Raw genomic sequence first — 16,726 nt, 5'->3', positions numbered from 1 at the left:
AGTACAGTATAATATATTGTTTTTCAGTTCTGTTCTGCAGTTTGGTACAGTATAATATATTGTTTTTCAGTTCTGTTCTGCAGTTTGGTACAGTATAATATATTGTTCTTCAGTTCTGTTCTGCATTTTTGTACAGTATAATATATTGTTCTTCATTTCTGTTCTGCACTTTGGTACAATATAAAATATTGTTGTTCTTCAGTTCTGTTCTGCACTTTGGTACAGTATAATATATTGTTGTTCTTCAGTTCTGTTCTGCACTTTGGTACAGTATAATATGTTGTTCTTCAGTTATGTTCTGCACTTTGGTACAGTATAATATATTATTGTTCTTCAGTTCTGTTCTGCACTTTAGTACAGTATACTATATTGTTCTTCAGTTCTGTTCTGCACTTTGGTACAGTATAATATATTATTGTTCTTCAGTTCTGTTCTGCACTTTAGTACAGTATAGTATATTGTTGTACTTCAGTTCTCTTCTGCACTTTAGTACAGTATAATATATTGTTTTTCAGTTCTGTTCTGCACTTTGGTACAGTATAATATATTGTTTTTCAGTTCTGTTCTGCACTTTGGTATAGTATAATATATTGTTTTTCAGTTCTGTTCTGCACTTTGGTATTGTATAATATATTGTTCTTCAGTTCTGTTCTGCACTTTGGTATAGTATAATATATTGTTCTTCAGTTCTGTTCTGCACTTTGGTACAGTATAATATATTGTTCTTCAGTTCTGTTCTGCACTTTGGTACAGTATAATATGTTGTTCTTCAGCTCTGTTCTGCACTTTGGTACAGTATAATATATTATTGTTCTTCAGTTCTGTTCTGCACTTTAGTACAGTATAATATATTGTTGTTCTTCAGTTCTGTTTTGCACTTTGGTACAGTATAATATGTTGTTCTTCAGCTCTGTTCTGCACTTTGGTACAGTATAATATATTATTGTTCTTCAGTTCTGTTCTGCACTTTAGTACAGTATAATATATTGTTGTTCTTCAGTTCTCTTCTGCACTTTAGTACAGTATAATATATTGTTCTTCAGTTCTGTTCTGCACTTTGGTACAGTATAATATATTGTTTTTCAGTTCTGTTCTGCACTTTGGTATAGTATAATATATTGTTTTTCAGTTCTGTTCTGCACTTTGGTATAGTATAATATATTGTTCTTCAGTTCTGTTCTGCACTTTGGTATAGTATAATATATTATTGTTCTTCAGTTCTGTTCTGCACTTTAGTACAGTATAATATATTGTTGTACTTCAGTTCTCTTCTGCACTTTAGTACAGTATAATATATTGTTCTTCAGTTCTGTTCTGCACTTTGGTACAGTATAATATATTGTTTTTCAGTTCTGTTCTGCACTTTGGTATAGTATAATATATTGTTTTTTCAGTTCTGTTCTGCACTTTGGTATAGTATAATATATTGTTCTTCAGTTCTGTTCTGCACTTTGGTACAGTATAATATGTTCTTCATTTCTGTTCTGCACTTTTGTACAGTATAATATATTGTTCTTTAGTTCTGTTCTGCACTTTGGTACAGTATAATATATTGTTCTTCAGTTCTGTTCTGCTGCAGCTATTAATTGCACTGATGTGTATGGTAGCTTTGGTTATCTTGGTGTTAATTTGGCTTGCTATGTTTAACTGTCTTTCATAGGTTACCACCAGATAGATGAAGTCATTTGTGTTTCTTCCAAAGAAAGGATGGTGATTCTTTTTGTCCTTATCAGCATGTCTATTATAGGGTTTGCAGAATATGGCTTGTCATTGGCAAGTTTAGTGACCATTCATTTGCCACTGAACCATTTTTTTCATCCTCTTAAGATGTTTGAATTTTGTTTTATAATTTTAGCTTAACTAGAGTATTTGCTGTACTCTAAAATTTGTCTACAACAAAGATTGGCACTTGGCATCTGACTTGGGCTGTTGAGGTGGGACAGGTGAATGATACTGTTGAAGAAAATGGGTGATCCTTGATAGTTATCCAGTCTTCAGTGATTCACAATTTATCTTTTGATTGGTAATGTAGCTAGATCCTTCTTATACATGTGATACTGATACCTATTTTGGAATTTTGTTAGCATGACTGGATAGCTGGACTGTCGTAAGCATCTTATGGATATAAAGCTTCTGCTAAGGTATTATGACCATACAATTAAGGCTTTCAAGTACCAGCTGTGAATTCAATGATAGTGATACAGGTTCTCTTCTGCTGTAATAATGAGGGTAGGAATGGTAAGATCTGATAGACAAGTACTTGTAGCTACAACTTTCTCTAGATGTTTTGTAGGACATTGGTTTAATGGTGATCCTGTAAGAGCTTAGCTAATACTTTCATAAAGACATCAGTCCATATTTCAGGGTTGTTATCTGTTACTCATCTGTTTTGATACTGTGATAGTAACTTCAACATGTTTGGACTTAATAAGGTTCTTAAAGGTGGAGATTCTTACATCACTGAGACCTAGAGCTCCATTTTTAGATGTATGTATGTCTCTGTGCACCTCACCCTCACAAGCGATGATTCTGTGATTGTATGTAGTTATAACTTCAGTTAGGGCCACTATGGCTTGAACTTCTCTTGTGTGTCAACATGTGTATGTCAGTTGATGTCTAAAGTGGGGTAGTGTCATCATTATAAGTTACTGGCATTGCCGTTTTTCTGTTTCTTATGCCACCTATAAGCTTATAGAAGTGTCAGAATGAAATTGTTGTTGAATTGGTCCTGCTTCACAGTTCGTTCTATTTTATATCTGGTGCATTGAAAGCTAATCACCATTAGAGAGTACAAGCCTCATATCTTGAAATTCCTGTCTCTTATGTCTGGACTAGGTCGTTCCTTATCCTCGTGAACATGGTTTGGGTTTGATGACATGCTTTATCAGTGTCACCAATATGAAGTGGCTGTTCTACAGAAGTTGTCTTGGTGGTGGAGAAGGTTAGGCATGACCTTCTGCTTATTCCACTGATGTGCTGTGTTCATAATTTATATCTTAGGACAGCTGGTACAGGTATTAACACTTTTACCAAAATAAAGCAAAGAACAATGTTTCATTTAACAAAAAGGTTAACCTGAAGATGACCCAAGAAGGTTACAACATTGCTTTCTACATTATTTAGGTAAAAGTGTTAATACCCATACCAGTCATCCTGAGATACATCTTTGCTTCAAGTGGGTTTCTCATCATCACAGACATTCGTGATTTCTACGTGTGTAGGTAATCTTGGGTGAGCTACTTGGATGACGTGTAATAACGGTTGTTCTACTCGTGTGTAGGTAATCTTGGGTGAGCTACTTGGATGACGTGTAATAACGGTTGTTCTACTCTACGTGTGTAGGTAATCTTGGGCGAGCTACTTGGATGATGTGTAGTAATGGTTGTTGCACTGACATAATGTTTATGGTGGATGTTGCTGTCATGTTAAACTGCCCTGACAATATCAGCATGTGGTACGAAGTTAAGGCCATTGAAAGAGTATGGTTTCATAAAATCAGAGGGCTCCACAAGACAGTATTTGATCATTGGAGTAACTTATGATATTAGTGAAGTCTGTTACACATATGATGCATGTTTCATTTACTGCCTTAGGCCTCAGTTTCTGTGGTAGTTCTCATTAGTAGAGGTTCTCTGCTGAATGCATGAGTTTGGTTGCTTATGTTTGCACCTGTCTGATTGTTGGTTTTAATGGATCATTGTTTTTACTCTTAGACCTATTCACCGTAACATGACAGGTGAGAAACAGTGGGACAGTAGCTTCTTAAATTGGGCTGTGGTTGTTGAGTTGGAAGCATTGATATAAGGATATCTTCTCAATGTTATGAAGTTCCTTATAACTGGTAACTGTGTTTTTTCTGGTAAAATGTACTGTTGACTTGATGACCTGTCATCTGACCCACTATCTGGTACAGTTTGTGTTGTGTTGTCCATTGTTATACACAACTGAATTCTGATATAAGATTATTGATATAAGGATATCTTCTCAATGTTATGAAGTTCCTCATAACTGGTAACTGTGTTTTTTTCTGGTAAAATGTACTGTTGACTTGATGACCTGTCATCTGACCCACTATCTGGTACAGTTTGTGTTGTGTTGTCCATTGTTATACACAACTGAATTCTGATATAAGATTATTGATATAAGGATATCTTCTCAATGTTATGAAGTTCCTCATAACTGGTAACTGTGTTTTTTTCTGGTAAAATGTACTGTTGACTTGATGACCTGTCATCTGACCCACTATCTGGTACAGTTTGTGTTGTGTTGTCCATTGTTATACACAACTGAATTCTGATATAAGATTATTGATATAAAGATATCTTCTCAATGTTATGAAGTTCCTTATAACTGGTAACTGTGTTTTTTCTGGTAAAATGTACTGTTGACTTGATGACCTGTCATCTGACCCACTATCTGGTACAGTTTGTGTTGTGTTGTCCATTGTTATACACAACTGAATTCTGGGTAGTTAACCCTGGAACTGATGTTACCAAAAGACTAGCCCCTGTCTCAGACTTGATGTCTTGCAAATGTACTGAGCCTAAATTTACCTTTAACTTTAGATCTATAATCAGTCCAGTGATAGTTTTGTATTTATATGTACAATTCAATTTACATTAAGTTTATAACTAACATGTAATAACACAATGCTTATGTCTATAAGCAAAACACAGTAACATTATATTGCGTCTATAACTGAACACATGGTAACACAGTATGTTACAGAAATAAAACATAAGCTAAATCATAATAACTTGTACTAAGCCTACATATTTAGTAACTGGAGTGTCTATACATTTTAACTTATATCTATAACGTAGCAGGTGGAAGCTTTGTAATTGAATCTAACTGATCATGTGTTAAAGTACTGTTTATTAACAGAACTGTAAATATCTTAACAACTTGTGTGACATGATACAAAATTTACATTTTAATTTACAATTGTTCTTCTCATCTCATCTTTCTTTTTTTATTTTGTTAATGTACTTATCTTTAAAATTATAATTAATTTATCTCTGTGATTCACCACCTTCATTCTAGAATAGGCTTAGCCTCAATTTGAATTTAAAGTGGTGCCTAACAATTTTTAACCCTTATTGTAGGACTATTATAGTTTTTATAAAAGTATTTTGACAGATATAAAGGAATTCCAGTAAGTTCTCCCCTTCTTTACCTAAAAAATAAAGTGACTGTAGTAATGATACATGTAATCACTAAGCCTAGCCTAATAAGAGTAGTTTAGTTCAAAAACTAGTCCATTCTATTGTACAGTTGAATGCTAACTATTATTCATTATTCAGTTGGTTACTGGTCATCCTAAATCTACTTTTTAAATGCTTCTTCAGGTTTGCAGAATTAGTAGCTACTGTATTCATTTCACAAGACATACCAGCCTACCTGTACTCTGACATCACACCAACACCTTTTGTACCATTTGGAGTTTTGCAGCTAGGGTGTGCTGCTGGAGTCATGGTCACTGCTTCTCATAATCCCAAGGATGATAATGGTTACAAAGTAAGTTATAGTCTATGAAATAATAATACATATGGTTACAGAGTAAGTTACAGCTTTTATTATCATTGTACACATGGTTCCAGAGTAATTATAGCCTTGATTATTATAATACACATGGTTACAGAGTAAGTTCTAACCTTTATCACCACAATACACATGGTTACAGAACAAGTTAGTCTCTATTACCATAATACACATGGTTACAGAGTAAGTTCTAATCTTTATCATCACAATACACATGGTTACAGAACAAGTTAGTCTCTATTATCATAATACACATGGTTACAGAGTAAGTTACAGCTTTTATTATCATTGTACACATGGTTCCAGAGTAATTATAGCCTTGATTATTATAATACACATGGTTACAGAGTAAGTTATAATCTTTATCATCATAATACACATGGTTACAGAGTAAGTTATAGCATTTATTATTATATTACACAGTTATTACAGAAATTAAAATGCATACCAGTAGCTAAAAAAAGTTTCATTTGATAATGTAGTTACTGAAGTTTCAAGTTTAGCACTTTCAGAATACTGTAGTTTTGACCCAAAGAAAATTCAAAATAATTCATCTAAAAAAGAAGTTTTGGCTTCAAAACATCTTAGAGTGATAATTTATTAATTTAATAAAGGTAATGGTATAACAAGTTTGAATAAGAAAGATTATATATTTATATATATAAAGTTTTAAAAGATTAGAATTAGATTCTATGGTAACAAAAGGACATCCACAGAATTATTTGTTAAAAAGTAAAAAGAATGTTTAATAGCTGGTGACATCTGTAATGACATTAGACCAGCGAGTTCTCATTGTGGAATATTTTACAGGTTAACCAAAATACATAAATTGTCCTATTAGACCAATTGTTTCAAGTATAAGTACCTTGACCTAAAAGTTTACAGATTTCTTGGTAGGTTTTCTTTTATCTCATGTAACTAATAAATTTATGGTAAAAACAGTTTTGAATTTTCCAAAGATGTATATCAACTGGTTATTGATGAACCTGTCTGATTTGCTGGTCTTGATATCAAGTCTGTATATACAAATTTACTGTTAAATGATGTAATGGAGATATTCGTTGTAATGTAATTTTACAAAATTATGATGTTGTTAGGGGTATATAACTAAACCAATCTTTATAAAATTATTAGAATTTATCACCAAAGGGTCAATTTTTAAAAGATTTGTGATTACAAACAACTTGATGGGGTGTCAACTGGTTCAAGTGTTCGGAGAAAATCAGTTAGAATGTTGCCTGGAAACATTTAAGCCACTATACTATAGAAGATATATTGGTGATACTTTTTGTAATTTTGAAGAATAAACCTGATATTTAAGAAATATAAAATTATCTGAAACATAAACATAAGAATATTAGATTTACAGTTGAAGAACAAACAGCTTATAGTTTACCTTTCATAGAGAACACGATTGTAAATTTGATTAGAAGTTTTAACACTAAGTGCTAATAACATAAACTAACTTTATAGACAGTATTTTAATTTTGATAGTTCTTTTATCTTTTGAATTTAAAAAACTTAATTCATAATATAATTTTCCTTTGGTGGGATAGTAGTTAGGCTTTGGATTTACACACTTAAAATCGGGAATTCAATTCCCAATGGACAAAGCAGATAGCCCAATGTAGCTTTGCTGTAAGAACATATACACACACACTTATAATTTAATTCATCAGGCTTATAACATCGTTCTTTTTCCTTGTTCCATAAAGAAGTACAAACCAAAAAGGTTATTTTACAGAGAACATTTTCCTGTACAATTAATTGATAATATTATTAAGGATTATTTTCCAAAGAAAGTTTTCCTGTACAATTAAATGATAGTATTATTAAGGATTATTTTACAGAGAAAGTTTTCTTGTACAATTAATTGATAGTGTTATTAAGGATTATTTTACAGAGAAAGTTTCCTGTATAATTAATTGATAGTGTTGTTAAGGATTATTTTACAGAGAAAGATTTCCTGTACAATTAACTGATAGTGTTATTAAGAATTATTTTACAGAGAAAGTTTTCCTGTACATTTAATTGAGTGTTGTTAAGGATTATTTTACAGAGAAAGTTTTCCTGTACATTTAATTGAGTGTTATTAAGGATTATTTTACAGAGAAAGTTTTCCTGTACAATTAATTGATAGTGTTATTAAGGATTATTTTACAGAGAAAGTTTTTGTGTACAATTAATTGATAGTGTTGTTAAGGATTATTTTACAGAGAAAGTTTTCTTGTACAATTAATTGATAGTGTTATTAAATATTATTTTAAAGCTTAGAACACTCCAAAATTTAATAAACAGGTCAAAAACAAAGAAATAGTTTATTGCGTTATACCATTTAATGATAATCATTGTAGAGAATTAAAGAAAAATAATTTAATATATTCTGAATGATAAAATTTGACCACATATTAAGTTCAAAATTTTAAAGTAATGTTTTTTTAAGTTATTTTATGTACAAAGACAGGATTCCTATAAATGTAGTCATGATCTAATGATTGAAAAAATTCCCTGCCATGAGGTTCAACAAATTAATTTATTACTTAATTAGTGATTTGGTACAGAATATTGTTGTTTCTGGATTAGCTTTTTGTCAAATTCTTTTACCTGAATCGTTTATTTTAAATAAATAAATATATTAATCATAATATATTTGCTGCATTGTTCATTAATGTTACTATAAATATATATAGTATTTATTGTATATATAAATATTATATATAACTTGTTTACTAATTGGGTCCTTCTAGAAGGTCAAGAAATCGGAACATTTTGAAGTGTCATTCGGTCCTTCTAGAAGGTCAATAAATCAGAACATTTTGAAGTGTCATTCCAGTCCTTCTAGAAGGTCAAGAAATCGGAACATTTTGAAGTGTCATTCTTAATATTAAGTTGCTCTTCCATCTCTTCATCATTTTTATAGATGAAGTTAATAATCCGACTTTAACAACTGGCCATGAATAATAGTGATCGTATGAATATTCAGATTTTAATTCAGTTGAATATGATTCTCATGTAATTTCTAGTTATCAGATTTGCATTTCAATTGTTTTAATGTTTCCATTTTGGATTTCAAAATAAAATAGCCTGCTTTTTGTGTTTCAGTCATCATTGTAGAGGTTGTTTATGTTGTAGAAAATTACACACTGTGTTTTGTGTGTCAATCCTGGCTGTAGTGACTGTTTGTGTTTTAGAAAATTACACACTGGCTTCACATTGACAGATTTTGTAAGAATTTGGAATGGGTTTGGTCAAGATGTTGGTTTAACAATGTGTGGGTCTAAGATTTATTAAGAGCTGTGAACATTATTTTGATGCTTAATTGTTAATGTCAATGTTGGTAAAACTTTGGATTTATCTGAAAGTAGATTGGTGTTAACTACCTTCTAAAGATGTATAAAACTTTGGATTTACCTGCAAGTAGATTGGTGTTAACTACCTTCTAAAGATGTATAAAACTTTGGATTTACCTGCAGGTAGATTGGTGTTAACTACCTTCTAAAGATGTATAAAACTGCAGATTTACCTGAAAGTAGATTGGTGTTAACTACCTTCTAAAGATGTATAAAACTTCAGATTTACCTGAAAGTAGATTGGTGTTAACTGCCTTCTAAAGATGTATAAAACTTTGGATTTACCTGAAAGTAGATTGGTGTTAACTATCTTCTAAAGATTTAAGACTTGTATGAATCACCTTCACAAATATTGTACTGCTGGTTTTATTATAAAGGTTTCTGTTTGGAAGAACTGATTATTTCAACAATTTTCTTATTTTTACAGGTTTATTGGAGCAATGGTGCTCAGGTCAGTACTTTGTTGTTTTAAGTTAGACATCAGGTACAACTGTAAGTCTTGGTTAGACTCTCTTGGTGTAAGTATTCAGTTACTAACCACATCTAACTCCATAAGTGTGACTTTATATATTAGTGTGAAAGAAAGAGTTATGTTTTACTCTTAAATCTGCCCTAACTTAAAAGTTTATTTGTAGATTAGTTTGAGCTGAACAATCATTTTTAACTTTTAACCAACTTTATACATCAGCATGAGTCCAAATATTGTTATAGAAACAGTAACAACAATCAACAGTAAGTTAGCTATTCCCATGACGACCAGGATGGTATTAGCTTTCAAAAGTACCAAACCTTTATCAAAAAATGGACCAAGTATGATCTGTTGGTTAGTTTCTTAACTGTGGCTTGGAAGGTCCATGAGTTGACATTAAATGAAATCATAATTTATACTTTGGGTGCAGTATAGGAGTGACAGTCAAACCTCTCTGTATGGATATTGTAATTCCACAAGGGGATAATGCTAGTTTTCTTCTGGCTGGTCTATTAGCTAAACCTTATGCACGTGTAGATCGGGTAACCTTTGTATAACTGTATACAAATAACTGACAACAAGTAATCAGAGAAGCACTTTTAAAATCTGCCATTAAGGGAGTGTATCGTTAAATAAAAATTATAGTTGTTGAATGAACAGTTTTTAGTGAAGAATATTGACAGTTCACTAGAATAATCTTTGAAATTTATTAAATTTTAAACAAACAGACAGTAAAAGAATATAAAAAGATATGTGTATTAAAGTGTCCACTGTCATATCTGCTGTGAGAATAGGATACATAGTTACTAAAGTGTCCACTGTCATATCTGCTGTGAGAATAGGATACATAGTTACTAAAGTGTCCACTGTCATATCTGCTGTGAGAATAGGGTACATAGTTACTAAAGTGTCCACTGTCATATCTGCTGTGAGAATAGGATACATAGTTACTAAAGTGTCCACTGTCATATCTGCTGTGAGAATAGGGTACATAGTTACTAAAGTGTCCACTGTCATATCTGCTGTGAGAATAGGATACATAGTTACTAAAGTGTCCACTGTCATATCTGCTGTGAGAATAGGGTACATAGTTACTAAAGTGTCCACTGTCATATCTGCTGTGAGAATAGGGTACATAGTTACTAAAGTGTCCACTGTCATATCTGCTGTGAGAATAGGGTACATAGTTACTAAAGTGTCCACTGTCATATCTGCTGTGAGAATAGGGTACATAGTTACTAAAGTGTCCACTGTCATATCTGCTGTGAGAATAGGGTACATAGTTACTAAAGTGTCCACTGTCATATCTGCTGTGAGAATAGGGTACATAGTTACTAAAGTGTCCACTGTCATATCTGCTGTGAGAATAGGGTACATAGTTACTAAAGTGTCCACTGTCATATCTGCTGTGAGAATAGGGTACATAGTTACTAAAGTGTCCACTGTCATATCTGCTGTGAGAATAGGGTACATAGTTACTAAAGTGTCCACTGTCATATCTGCTGTGAGAATAGGATACATAGTTACTAAAGTGTCCACTGTCATATCTGCTGTGAGAATAGGGTACATAGTTACTAAAGTGTCCACTGTCATATCTGCTGTGAGAATAGGGTACATAGTTACTAAAGTGTCCACTGTCATATCTGCTGTGAGAATAGGATACATAGTTACTAAAGTGTCCACTGTCATATCTGCTGTGAGAATAGGATACATAGTTACTAAAGTGTCCACTGTCATATCTGCTGTGAGAATAGGGTACATAGTTACTAAAAGTGCAGAAAGACTGGATGGTTTACCAGCAACAAGGTTGTATTTGTCAGTGACAAATAATCCTAGAAAAACTTAGTTGTAGCAACTTCTCTAAAACTTAAACTGAATGTTTTTACAGGAAATAATTGGTTTATGGTTTAGAAACTATACAATTTTGAAGACATAGTTGGTTCTTTCAATAGATTATCTCACCTCATGACAAAGGAATTCAGAAGAGCATTGAGGAAAATCTTGAACCCTGGCCTTCCTCATGGAAAACTGAAGTCCTCAGTTCAAATCCACTCCATAAGGACCCTCTAGATAATATGAAGAGGAAATACTACGACTGTATGAGTGAGAACATTTATGAGAGGTACAGGTTTCAATAAATAAATATACATCATGTTATACCTAACACCAGGTTTAAATAAATAAATATACATCATGTTATACCTAACACCAGGATTCAGTAAATAAATATACATCATGTTATACCTAACACCAGGATTCAATAAATAAATATACATCATGTTATACCTAACACCAGGTTTCAATAAATAAATATACATCATGTTATACTTAACACCAGGTTTCAATAAATAAATATACATCATGTTATACCTAACACCAGGTTTCAATAAATAAATATACATCATGTTATACCTAACACCAGGTTTCAATAAATAAATATACATCATGTTATACTTAACACCAGGTTTCAATAAATAAATATACATCATGTTATACCTAACACCAGGTTTCAATAAATAAATATACATCATGTTATACCTAACACCAGGTTTCAATAAATAAATATACATCATGTTATACCTAACACCAGGTTTCAAGAAATAAATATACATCATGTTATACCTAACACCAGGTTTCAAGAAATAAATATACATCATGTTATACCTAACACACCTTTTATAATTCTTTTAAACAATATTTGAGAAAGAATTCCATTTTGCATAAATTTGAAAGTTTAGTTTATCAATGAAGCTATGTGGGTATGTTCTGTAAGTATTCTAGTTGAATGTTTAGTTTATCAATGAAGCTATGTGGGTATGTTCTGTAAGTATTCCAGTTGAATGTTTAGTTTATCAATGAAGCTATGTGGGTATGTTCTGTACATATCCAGTTTGTCTTGCTAAGATGTTTTGTTGAACTATTTCTGCTTTATGGTAACTGGTATATTTACTTTGAAAAACTACTCTGTCATAATGTTTCACAAGAAACATTAGCAGACAAACTTTTAATTGAGGATTCAGTGAATACACAAGTTACAAAGTAAACATTTGAGAAGTGATGTGCAGAAATGGATTCCTTTTAAATTCTTGTGGAACTGTTTGTTGATAGAAAACAAACGTAGTTGTAGAATTATAACTTGATTGTGTGGGTAGTGTATGGTCAGTTTTTTAAAAATAGTTTAAATATTTAGTAATTAAATGATTGTTGTAACAAACTTTTGTGAACAGATGTTCAAGTTTATTTGTTTTTCTAAAAATGTTACTAATAATAAAACTCTATTTTAATTAATACAGTGCTTTGTTTATCTTAAAATTTGTTTGCATCGAAAAATATATTAAAATGAATTTCTTTGCTAAGCTTATACTTCATACCATAATATAATGTTTTAAAAAATGGGGAAAACCGAGAAACAAAGTTAGATTAAAATATCCTTGAGAGTATAAACATGTAACTTTATTAAAGAAAAGTTGGGCTTCTTCAGAATAAGGTGCGATACGCATCAGTTAAGAATGTTTACAAATTAAAATAAACTTGTTTGTTGTGTAGGGAGATGAATGCCAAGTGTTCCTTGACTTTTACTTTCACTGCCATGCATGGTGTGTCGCATACTTTCATGGTGGAAGCTTTTATTGTCTGTGGATTCCAACAATTTGTTCCTGTACCAGAGCAGATGGAACCAGATCCAGACTTTCCAACTGTCAAGTTTCCCAATCCAGAAGAAGGAAAAGTGCACTGGTAAGATGTATTCAGCACAAGGTTCTGTCACCTTGTGCTAATATATTGTGGTATTTAAGATGTATTCAGCACAAGGTTCTGTCACCTTGTGCTAATATATTGTGGTATTTAAGATGTATTCAGCACAAGGTTCTGTCACCTTGTGCTAATATATTGTGGTATTTAAGATGTATTCAGCACAAGGTTCTGTCACCTTGTGCTAATATATTGTGGTATTTAAGATGTATTCAGCACAAGGTTCTGTCACCTTGTGCTAATATATTGTGGTATTTAAGATGTATTCAGCACAAGGTTCTGTCACCTTGTGCTAATATATTGTGGTATTTAAGATGTATTCAGCACAAGGTTCTGTCACCTTGTGCTAATATATTGTGGTATTTAAGATGTATTCAGCAGAAGGTTCTGTCACCTTGTGCTAATATATTGTGGTATTTAAGATGTATTCAGCACAAGGTTCTGTCACCTTGTGCTAATATATTGTGGTATTTAAGATGTATTCAGCACAAGGTTCTGTCACCTTGTGCTAATATATTGTGGTATTTAAGATGTATTCAGCACAAGGTTCTGTCACCTTGTGCTAATATATTGTGGTATTTAAGATGTATTCAGCACAAGGTTCTGTCACCTTGTGCTAATATATTGTGGTATTTAAGATATATTCAGCACAAGGTTCTGTCACCTTGTGCTAATATATTGTGGTATTTAAGATGTATTCAGCACAAGGTTCTGTCACCTTGTGCTAATATATTGTGGTATTTAAGATGTATTCAGCACAAGGTTCTGTCACCTTGTGCTAATATATTGTGGTATTTAAGATGTATTCAGCACAAGGTTCTGTCACCTTGTGCTAATATATTGTGGTATTTAAGATGTATTCAGCAGAAGGTTCTGTCACCTTGTGCTAATATATTGTGGTATTTAAGATGTATTCAGCAGAAGGTTCTGTCACCTTGTGCTAATATATTGTGGTATTTAAGATGTATTCAGCACAAGGTTCTGTCACCTTGTGCTAATATATTGTGGTATTTAAGATGTATTCAGCACAAGGTTCTGTCACCTTGTGCTAATATATTGTGGTATTTAAGATGTATTCAGCACAAGGTTCTGTCACCTTGTGCTAATATATTGTGGTATTTAAGATGTGATATAAATTCATAACACAGATTAAAACCAGTTTTATGTTTGAAACATATCTTGTCATTTGTTGACATAAATATGAAGAAGTTATTTACTGTCTGTTTGTTGGAAAGTTTCTGTAAGTATACATTCTACAAGAAGTTATGACTTTTTGTTTAATTGAAGGATAATTGCCATTCTGAAATAGTGAATATTCAAAATGTACGTGAGAAAATGTGTTGTTAATATTTATAAACTCGTATATTATTAGTAAATGATTGTGCTATGTATTATGTTTTAGTGTTTCTGTAGGACTTTATAAGAACTGACAAACTATATTCCCTGAAATGCTTATGCAAGGTACTGTTAGAAACTAATTGTTTTAACAGGTGAAGAACAGATGTACGTATAATGTCAGTTTGGATAGAAACTTGATGTTTGTAACCATAAATTAAAAATGTTTGTTCGGTAAGGGGTTTATGAACTTCATGGTGACAAACATGAAACAAAAGCTAATATAGAAGGTAACAGTTTTGTATATAGTCTGATATTTGATGGATATGTCAGTAAGAACTTCCTTTAAATACAACTTTTTTGTGTGTGCACTTGTACGTTTTTCTGATCCCAAGAACAACCCCCTGACAGATGTGACATACAACCATGATTGTGGGGTGGAGGTTAACAACTTCTCTATAAAGACGTTTTTTTCATATCAATAATATAATTTACTGAGATACATAAATACAACATATACAACATGGAACAGAGAGGTCATATGACCAGAGGTTGCTTCACAACTCGGCCTAGGTAATTTTATAGGTATACATAGGTATTTTGGTTTAAAAACTTTCAGGTCTTTAAAGGCAGTCAGAAACTTTTGTCTTAGTCCACATGTGGAACAAAGGTTTATTCTTTTAGCGAATGTGTTAGATTTTGAACTAGTGGCCCAGATGTAAATTAACGTGATTATGATTTACAAACAGATTAGGAAGATTATCAGCTTGAGGTTAGTTTAGGGACAGACCTGACTAATGTTTGTTGTTCACATGGCTAATGAAATGACAGACCTGACTAATCTTTGTGTTTCACATGGCTAATGTTTGTTGTTCACATGGCTAATGAAATGACAGACTTGACTAATGTTTGTGGTTCACATGGCTAATGAAATGACAGACCTGACTAACCTTTGTGGTTCACATGGCTAATGAAATGACAGACTCGACTAATCTTTGTTGTTCACATGGCTAATGAAATGACAGGCTCGACTAATCTTTGTGGTTCACGTGGCTAATGAAATGACAGACCTGACTAATGTTTGTGGTTCACATGGCTAATGAAATGACAGACCTGACTAATATTTGTTGTTCATGTGGCTAATGAAATGACAGACCTGACTAATGTTTGTTGTTCACATGGCTAATGAAATGAGAGACTTGACTAATCTTTGTGGTACGTATGACTAACAAAATGCCACACTTGACTAATCTCTGTAGTAAGCATGGCTAATGAAATGACAGACTCAACTGATCTTTATGGTACAGATGGCTAATGAAATGACAGACTTGACTAATCTCTGTTGTAAGTGTAGCAAATGAAATGAGAGACTCAACTGATCTTTGTGGTACATATGAATAATGAAATGACAGACTTGACTAATCTCTGTGGTAAGCCTGGCTAATGAAATTACAGATTCAACTAATCTCTGTGGTCAGCGTAGCAAATGAAATGAGAGACTCAACTAATCTTTGTGGTACATATGAATAACGAAATGACAGACTTGACTAATCTCTGTGGTGGTAAGCCTGGCTAATGAAATTACAGATTCGACTAATCTTTATGATACACATGGCTAATGAAATCCATCCAAGTTTCTGGGAGAAGCTGGAAATGTCTCAAGTTGATAAATGGAAGTTGCTGTGAAGAAGAGTCAAAGTGTTGATGTAGAAAGATTATGTGGGTGTAGACAAAAGCAACAAAACATTGAAATTATAGAATTTTTGTCAACTTTAAATTGTTTTAATACAACATATAACATTTTGTATGGTATTAGAATTCAAAGAGGATTACCTTATTAGATATTGGCTAGAGTCTAGCAATAATTTTAGTTCGGATATCTATTCTTATTTCTTTACTAGTTCTTTTAAATTTGTGGAATGGTCCCTTTTTAAAGCTGAGTTTAAAGGATCCAGGTTTAAAGGTGAAATTTTGGTTTAGTATGGTGTTGTTTTGTCAGTTAAGGTAGGGACTTTCTGATGTTTGGTTCTTTGTTTAAAATTATGATGTTTTATGTAAATGTAATGTGGTTTTTTTATGTTGTAATGGTGGTGAACATGAGATGTTTACTTCATTATGTTTGGTGAATGTAGCTTCCAGTTGTTTTCTGGTTTGTCTGATGTAGAATTCTGTATGTTTATTACACGTTATTTTTATAAATTGATACTAAAATAGTGCACTGAAAACTAACAACAAGACATTTCTTGATGTAATAAATGCCAAACTCGTGAACATTTAAAGG

The 16,726-nt window shown here is 32.2% G+C and overlaps 1 pseudogene across 1 annotated transcript in view; it reads left to right on the top strand.

Moving 5' to 3' along the window:
* The first annotated feature begins 2,876 nt into the window (after nucleotides 1-2,876).
* Nucleotides 2,877-16,726, top strand: part of LOC143242025 (phosphopentomutase-like) — a 40,105-nt pseudogene continuing 26,255 nt past the window's right edge. Inside the window, exons 1-5 of the transcript XR_013022385.1 lie at nucleotides 2,877-2,941; nucleotides 5,304-5,517; nucleotides 9,319-9,342; nucleotides 11,313-11,482; nucleotides 12,907-13,095. The product of XR_013022385.1 is annotated as a phosphopentomutase-like (transcript). The remainder of the gene's footprint in view (nucleotides 2,942-5,303; nucleotides 5,518-9,318; nucleotides 9,343-11,312; nucleotides 11,483-12,906; nucleotides 13,096-16,726) is intronic.

The sequence above is a fragment of the Tachypleus tridentatus genome, unplaced genomic scaffold (assembly GCF_004210375.1).
Source record: "Tachypleus tridentatus isolate NWPU-2018 unplaced genomic scaffold, ASM421037v1 Hic_cluster_1, whole genome shotgun sequence".
Lineage (NCBI taxonomy): Eukaryota > Metazoa > Arthropoda > Merostomata > Xiphosura > Limulidae > Tachypleus > Tachypleus tridentatus.
The sequence above is the reverse complement of the archived record's forward strand: the minus strand, read 5'-3'. Positions and strand labels throughout refer to the sequence as shown.